The sequence below is a fragment of the Austrofundulus limnaeus genome, unplaced genomic scaffold, assembly GCF_001266775.1.
Source record: "Austrofundulus limnaeus strain Quisiro unplaced genomic scaffold, Austrofundulus_limnaeus-1.0 Scaffold5, whole genome shotgun sequence".
Classification (NCBI taxonomy): Eukaryota; Metazoa; Chordata; class Actinopteri; order Cyprinodontiformes; family Rivulidae; genus Austrofundulus; species Austrofundulus limnaeus.
This window is the reverse complement of record NW_013952407.1, coordinates 5,118,168-5,126,032: the sequence shown is the minus strand read 5'-3', so window position 1 is coordinate 5,126,032 and position 7,865 is coordinate 5,118,168. Positions and strand designations below refer to the sequence as shown.

Sequence of the window (7,865 nt, the reverse complement as noted above, 5' to 3'; positions counted from 1 at the left end):
TTTGTTAAACAAATAGGAGGCTTTGTAACTGTTAGCTCAGATCTTTACAGACAGCCTGATGACTCTTAACTAGTGTCATCTTGCTTAATCCAATAAACAAACTCAGATGACCATCCTACGAGGTGCCTTTATTCGTTGGATCACGCATTTCTGTTTCTTGTCAAATATTTCCACAACATCAACACTGACATCTACTCACAACTGTGCAGCTATACTGAAGAAGGGATCTGAACATAAACCTAAGGCTGAGGAACTAATCAAAGGCAAGTGGGAACACCTGAGGAASTAAACTAAGAGCAGGTATGGAGCTCACCTCAATAGAGGAGAACACAGACAGGAAAAAGATCAAAACACAAGGAAAACCTAAAGGTAAGTGCAAAAAAAACCCCACGCTATGACAATGCTTTCAAATGTGACTTTTTACATGTAGGTGTAGTTGATCCAACAAATTTGCAGGAGTCGCTGAACCAAACAACTCGCTGGGTTGAGAGGTGGGTCAGTGATCCAAGTAACTACTAAACTGCTTTAGTGCGATAGTCCCAACCAAGGTTTTTAAATCTCAAACTGCCACAGCAGTGACACGTCTTCAAAAAACGCCCAATTACAATCGATTAAACTCCTAAAATTACAGCAAGGCCGAGATATGTCAGAGCCGAACACTCAGTAATGACTGCACAGACCCCAGTACTGTCCTGTTTGGAGCAAGGCTGCTGGTTTTTTTGTTATTTTACCAGGACTAAATGGCAGTGCTTGTAGATATTTATCACTGACCGCTCCTGTGAGTCCAACTGGATCCCACCTGTTTCCACCTGTCTACAGTTAATAGAAAAAAGCACCATGGATTTTTTTTTTTTACATTACACTCGCTGCACACGTGATTGGTTTCTTGGTGCCATGGGTGCGACTGGTCAAAATGCATAATAAGAGTTTAAAAAAAGCTCAGTCTTTGTTCTCCGTTCTGACAACCATTTCATGCATGCCTGCTTGAAATAATTACAAAACACTTAGAATTAGTGTATTAATGGAAAAGCAGCTGGGGTTGGATTTATAATGCTTGCGTACGCACAAAACGAACCCAGAAACTTGCGTGTGCAACTTTTCATGCAAAGGTTGTGATTTACAAAATCCAAACTTGACGTGACAATGTGCGGTGCCTCASGCCAGCTCTGACCCATGCGTACGCTCATTTTGYAGACGMGAAACTGCGACACAGATGGTGAAGTGAGGAATTAGAGCCACACCGTAAAATGATCACTGTCAGATATTTCATTTCACTTCACAATCAGACTTAGAGTTTTATTCAACTTTATCATAAGCTTTCTTAATGGTATTATTTATGCTTCTGCTGTGAGCCATAAGGGCCTTTTGAAATAAAAAAAAAACAATTCTTAAAGTTCACGCATCTCCATTCATCTCCTTCCTCCTCACGACCCTGACCCACAGACCCCTCCCCGACAAGAGACATTTCAACAGCATGACAGCAAAAGTCAGGCTTTGGGTACACGCAGGGTACGTCCACCTTCGCCAGTGTGGATGTTATAAAAGTTCACTTTTTAAAGTCTGTATTTTTTAAGCATGTGCAGGGCTGTGGGATGTGTGAGGGGGTGAGGAGCGGGTCAGCTGCAGATAACAGCAGGTAGGAGGGGGAGAACGGGGGAGAAGAGTGGTGAACTTATTTCTAACTTTATCTGACTTTTTAAATTTTATTTGTTTTTATCGTCCTGCAGGCTCTGAGAGAAAATTAATTTGAAGCTGTGTTTTTGATAAAAATCACTAGATTACTCTAAACGTCTGTAAACCTGCAAAATGAGGGAAAAGCTGTGTAAATTACATTCTGTTCACGTGAGCAGCTGTCAGTCAGCACCTGTCATCCTCCAGACTCACGACGGAGCGTCTGAACCAATCACTTTTGTTGGCATTGATCAGCTGACTGATTTAAATACGTCTTAACATTCATGAGGTACTTTGCGTTGACTGTTTATGGTTTTGTGGTTGAGTGTGGGCGTGTAGAGGGTAGAACCTGAGGCGGGAACTTGTGCGCAAACTCTGAGGTGCAGCTGTGATCTATAAAGGAAAGGTGTGCAGAAACATGCYTACGCACGGTTTTATAAATCTGAAAAAAAAAWWTTTTTTTGCATACGCTATTTTCACCTTTTGGCCGTACGTTCATTTTTAGTATGGTTTCCATGCAATCCTTTATAAATCTGACCCCTGATCCTGAGCTCCTCCCAGTACTGAAACAGGAACATTTTAGAGGAAAACCCCAAATTAGAGCAAGCATGTTTTAAGTTGTTGCATTTAGGTGTTCTATTTCATCCCTAATGACCGCCAGAAGTGGTGCTTAAAGCACTGAATGATAATTCTTGCACATGCGCAGTTCGAGTATTATGCCAACAAGGTCACGTGAGACCCCCGGTGACACCGGTGAGCCTATATAGTCACGTGACATGATAGCTCAGTCCCTTTTCATCTTCTCACATGCAGGTTAAACAGGTGGTAAGACCTTGATTTGTTTGCTTGATGCTGGTAGCCTCGTGTCTAAGGTTGGAGCTGCTTGATTGTCTTGCCCTCCAGAGGCTGCGCAAGGTAATCTACACTTATATACAGCTGTTTTTTACCGCCGACTGGTAAATTGTTGTTTATTTACCCTTTTTAAATCCGGCGGTAGCATGTTTGCTAGTCGTACAGACTTCTTTAATTACTGTGGACCCGAAGTTTGGGCTCCAAAAGTTTGAATTGTTCCCGTGCGGTCTGCCTTAAGTTTATTGCAGCCGTAGTTGTGCTTAATTCTTTTGTATATTGCAGCCGTGTATATTTTGCTTACATTGTTACAGCCTGTTAGGCTCGCCTTTATTATGACCCCCGCATGCAAAGCATAAGTGGGAGTCATATTGTTTTCGTACTGTTTATTTAGTTTGGGGTTTTTTTTCAGTGATTTTTGGTCAACCGTAGCACAAAAACGGCTTCACCAATCAACATGAAATTTGGCAGGACTGTAGATGAGTCCGACCTACACTGCGCCAGCCAACAGTTTTACGATAGACCCCATATGTGAGGAGGGGGCTCCTTTCAAAGAGGGGGTGTGTGGACATGTGAAAATGCTTATAACTCAAAAACTGTTAAACATAGAAGCTTCAGATTTCTTTTGTTGTTTAGCTCTGATGAAGCTCTATCCGTCAGGCCCACCAATCGGTGCCCCCCCCCCCCCAAAAAAAAATTGAAAAAATTGCTTTTCTTTTAGCCATAGGCTAAATGRGTGGGTGAGGTGCACGCATTATCTACTCATGAGTCTTGTTGCCGATGGAACTCCACTGGCTCGGGTGTCACCCTCTTGCCTAATGCAGCATTCTTCTCTAAGATGGCTTAATCTATGAGCCATCTTTGGCCTCTCCAGCTTGCCTGTTTTGAAGCAGACAGTGCTGCTGAACCTCTTTGCCCGGTTCGAACGCTGGAGTAATACATCAAACAGGCAGCTTCTTTGCGACAGTCTGAGAACCACTTTGTTAGCTACGCGGGGCCTCGCAAAGGGCAGTCCCTTTCAAAGCAGCACCTTGCATGCTGGATTGTGTATGTAGTGGAGCGGGCATATACCCTACAAGGCCACCAACCACCAGCAAGGGTACGGTGTCATTCTACAAGGGGTATTAGCACATCATGGGCTGCTATAAGTGGGGTCACACTGGAGGCCATATGTGCACCAGCTTCCTGGACGTCCCCAAATACACAGGACAAACCTGGCTGCCTTCCACCCATCGGAGGGAATCCTGTCGCAGCACCAATCCTCGTCTCAGTAAGGTGGGCATAGCTGCTGTTTTCTTTTTTCCCCTAACTCTCTTGTGTGTGTGATTTCTCAGGACTCTGTTGGTAATCGTCATCCAGTGCTTTAAGCACCACCTCTGGCGGTCAGTAGGGATGAAATAGAACAAAAGTTACGACTGTAACTGTGGTTCTATGAATCCTGGATGACTGCCAGAGTGCTTGGTCCCTTGGAATCATTGTGTTTTCGTGAGGAGTAAGGGACTGAGCTACCATGTCACGTGACTATATAGGCTCACCGGTGTCACAGGGGGTCTCACATGACCTTGTTGGCATAAGATACTCGATCTGCCCATGCGCAAGAATGATCATTCAGAGCTTTAAGCACCGCCTCTGGCGGTCATCCAGGATTCATAGAACCATAGTTACAGTCGTAACTTTCGTTTTATGCATTTGTGATTTTTAATTATTTTTTGTCATGTTTGAGTTTAGGTTGCTTATCAAAGTGCTAATTTAGACATGTACCAAAAAGCTAAATGTAAAATAATATTTGCTTTTAACTCTTGCAGGATCAAAAGCAATTTGTAAAAGAATGAAGTTGTTACCAGTTAGATTTTTACTTGTTTTAGATGTTTATAAAWTAAAAAAATGAATCAGTTATAAGCTAAACACCTACCCTTTGTTATAAACTAAAATGTCCTTCCCGTACTGTCCTTAAACACAGACGTCCTTCTCAGCTCACTTTACAGAACTGCCTGTAATCACCAGCTCTTACCTTTTTTTTTTGCAAACAACATCAAGTCAACAGGGACCCTGGTTTGAACAAGGTCACTGTATAAGCAATACTTCTATCTCTTCAGTGCACAATGCGGCCTTGGCATCAGGACGAATGTTTAATGTAACGATAAGGAACAGGCTGGCGTGTCAGGCACCCTGTAGACAGCCCAGCCTCTGCTAAGGAGCTTCCAAACACTAACCGAGATTAGCATGTGCTTCCAAATTGTGCTTGCAAGAAGGGCAACTACAGCAAATGCTCCTCTGAGACTGGAGTCTGCTTTGCTAAGCTGAGGCATCCATCTGGATTGCTTATGTCAGTAATTACAGCAGCTTTGTCCCTTTGCTCTGTTGCTGAGACACTGCAGGCTCATGGAGGAAAGTTTTTAGCAGACCAGATGTCTTATCAAAAATAGTTGGGTTGCAAAAAGTTCTATAGAAACAGTAATGAATACTACATAGGGACACAGAGGGACAGCGCTCCTCCCACACCTAAGTAAGGCAACAGCCATTTTATAGTTGTGTTCTATGGAAAAAAGTTATGAACAACTAATAAATTACCTGTTTTAGATGGSTTTTGAAACAACTTRAGTTTGGAGAAATAYTTTTTGCCTGACAGCGCTAACTCAAAATGTAGCTGAGATCAAAGCAGATTGCTGGTGTCCTAAAACAACATCCATTGCGTTTTCTTTACTTGCGTTTTCTTTTCAAGTCCTAGGGTGCTATCTTGCAGAGGTCTAAAATAACGTCAGTCTTTATAAAAACAGTCGTAGCAGTTCATGTGAGGACTATTTTACAAATTTGTGATTAAACTGAAAATTGTGGAGAAATTATATAAAACTCCTTGCAAAAAAAACTGCAGAATTCTATGTAAATAAACATGGAACAMGAAGTTAATCAGGATTTACTGGAGTGTTTAAGACACTGGTTTTAGCCATTAGCTCCTCAGTCCCATCATACACAGTTTTGTTTCTCCAAACTGTGGCTCTTTATAAAGCCCTCTGCAACAGGTAAAATTGATTTTTTATAAGTTTTCTTTAGAACCTCACTACAAATCTTTTTAAAAGGTACAGAATAGGTCATTCAGTTTTAGAATAAAATTTTCTCTATCAAAAAGTAAGAAGATGGCAAACTCTTTATATTTTAATATATGTATGTATATATACACGTGGACAAAATTGTTGGTACCCCTCTTTTAATGAAATAACCTCACAATGGTAACTAGAATCTGACAAAATTAGACYGTGTTCATTTCTTCATGCTTCATTTTTCAGTCTGTGAACATAGAGCTGATGTACCTTGACAAAAAGTTCCATTTTTGTCTCATCTGTCCAGAGGACATTCTCCCATAAGCTTTGTGGCTTGTCAACATGTAGTTTGGCTAATTTGTTTTCAACAATGGGGTCCTCCTTGGTTGTCTCCCATTAAGTCCACTTTGGCTCAAACAACAACTGATGGTGCGATCTAACACTGATGTTCCTTGAGCTTGAAGTTAACATTTAATATCTTTAGAAGTTTTTCCTGGGCCCTTTTGTTACCATTCMTATTATCCGTCTCTTTGATTTGTCATCAATTTTCTTCCTGCGGCCATGTCCAGGGAGGTTGGCTACAGTCCCATGGATCTTAAATTTATAAATAATATTTGCAGCTGTAGTCACAGGAACATCAAGCTGCTTGGGGATGGTCTTATAACCTTTACCCTTTAACATGGTTGTTTAGGGCCTTTAAAAACAAAACAAAAAAAGTAGTTCATTTGTACACCCGGACACGTTCAGGTCATTCCACCTGACTAAAGAGGCATTTTAGACTAAATGTTTGTGTGACACTTTCATTCAGCCTGTAACAGTAAAATTTTTAAAATCACATCTTTTTCATTTTTTTCTCTAAGTTAATAATCAATCATCAATGTTTCTTCTCTGCACTTTAAATCTTTGCTATTGTGTCAACTGAACTCATCGTTCTTRTGGTTACTTTTTGTTTCCTTTTTCTTCTCTTTCTCATCTTCCATGAGTTTCCTTTTTCACGCTGCTTTCCACCAGCCTTTCACTCCCCAGGACAACCTTTATTTTGTTTGTGTTTTTTTTGCACCAGAATTTCTCCTCCATGACTGTTTCTCACACCTTTCTTCCAATCAGCCTCCCTCTCCCTCCACGTCTTGTTGCCTTTGAGCCTCAGCCTGCTTTGCACACTGTATTTACTCAGCTGTTCAGCGGCTGCCTCTATTTATTACCTGCAGGAGAGACTGAGTAAACCAGCCCCTCGGAGAGTTTTCCTCTCTTCTACTCTTGTCACCGAATCTTAAAAACTCTGGGCTGGAAAATTGATTGTTCCAGAGTTTGTTTCCCCTCCTCCACCCCCTCCTTCCAGAGTTTGTTTCCCCTCCTCCACCCCCTCCTACCACCTTTTATCTTTTTCACTTTGCTCCATACTGAGCTCCCACTTCTGTCTGTTACAAAAAAAAGGTTCACAAACCAATAGCTACAAGGCTGAGAAAAAAAATGAAGCATTTAAGGCTCTACATGTCGGATATGTTTCTCTTGGGTTTAATCTGAATAAAATCCCAAGTTAAGCTTTAATGGATAATATTGAATAATATGTTACCAGTTCTTGGAACTTAGGGGAGGAAGAAAACATGGACTTTATCTTTAAGCTGCTTTTAACTTCTTTTCTGTGAAGGCAACATACAGCAAGTTACTGTCGGGTAATGAGATAAAATATATTCTGACTCTAACCATTTTGGACCAGATGAGAACAGGAAAGCAAATCTGTATGTGTCGTGGTACATTAGTTTCAAGATAAACCTGCAGGTAATCAGACAGGAGAGATCGTGCTTCAGCTTCTCATTACTCGCTGGGATTTGGTTCTGACTGTTTAAAACCAGCACTTCCACAGCTCTTCTTTGTTCCTGTCCTTGTGTTTGACTTTCTTTTACCTGCAGTCTGCCTCCTCCTTCACCAAGAAAACCACTTCCTGAAGTGTTCTCTGCCAATCTCCCCAGGATATCACAGGCTTTCACAATAGCCTGTGGCACCCGTTTGATCAGCACGAAAGCTTGATGATGAACACCTCTCTGCGCCGCTCTAACTGCAGCAGGGAAGGAAGCACAAGGTGAGGGGAGGTGTGAGATGTGGATGAATTGAGCAAATGGCAGAACTGTCAGTCAAGGCAGGGGCTTTGGAAAGTACTGCCTCAATGTGTAGCTAAAACAGATTCCTTTAAAGAGTAACTTACCCCCAAATTAACTTTTTTTTAGCTGATAAACTGTCTAGAATGTGTCTAAAATGTTATATAGTACTGTTTCTATGCTAATTTTGATGTTTTTGTGCGTATTTGTT

General features: G+C 41.5%; 1 long non-coding RNA gene across 1 annotated transcript in view; it reads left to right on the top strand.

Annotated features, from left to right (window-relative positions):
• Positions 1-216: 216 nt before the first annotated feature.
• LOC106532272 (uncharacterized) overlaps positions 217-7,865 on the top strand; it is a 21,691-nt gene continuing 14,042 nt past the window's right edge. The window contains exons 1-2 of the long non-coding RNA XR_001312047.1: positions 217-369; positions 7,529-7,638. This is a non-coding gene — a long non-coding RNA (uncharacterized LOC106532272). The remainder of the gene's footprint in view (positions 370-7,528; positions 7,639-7,865) is intronic.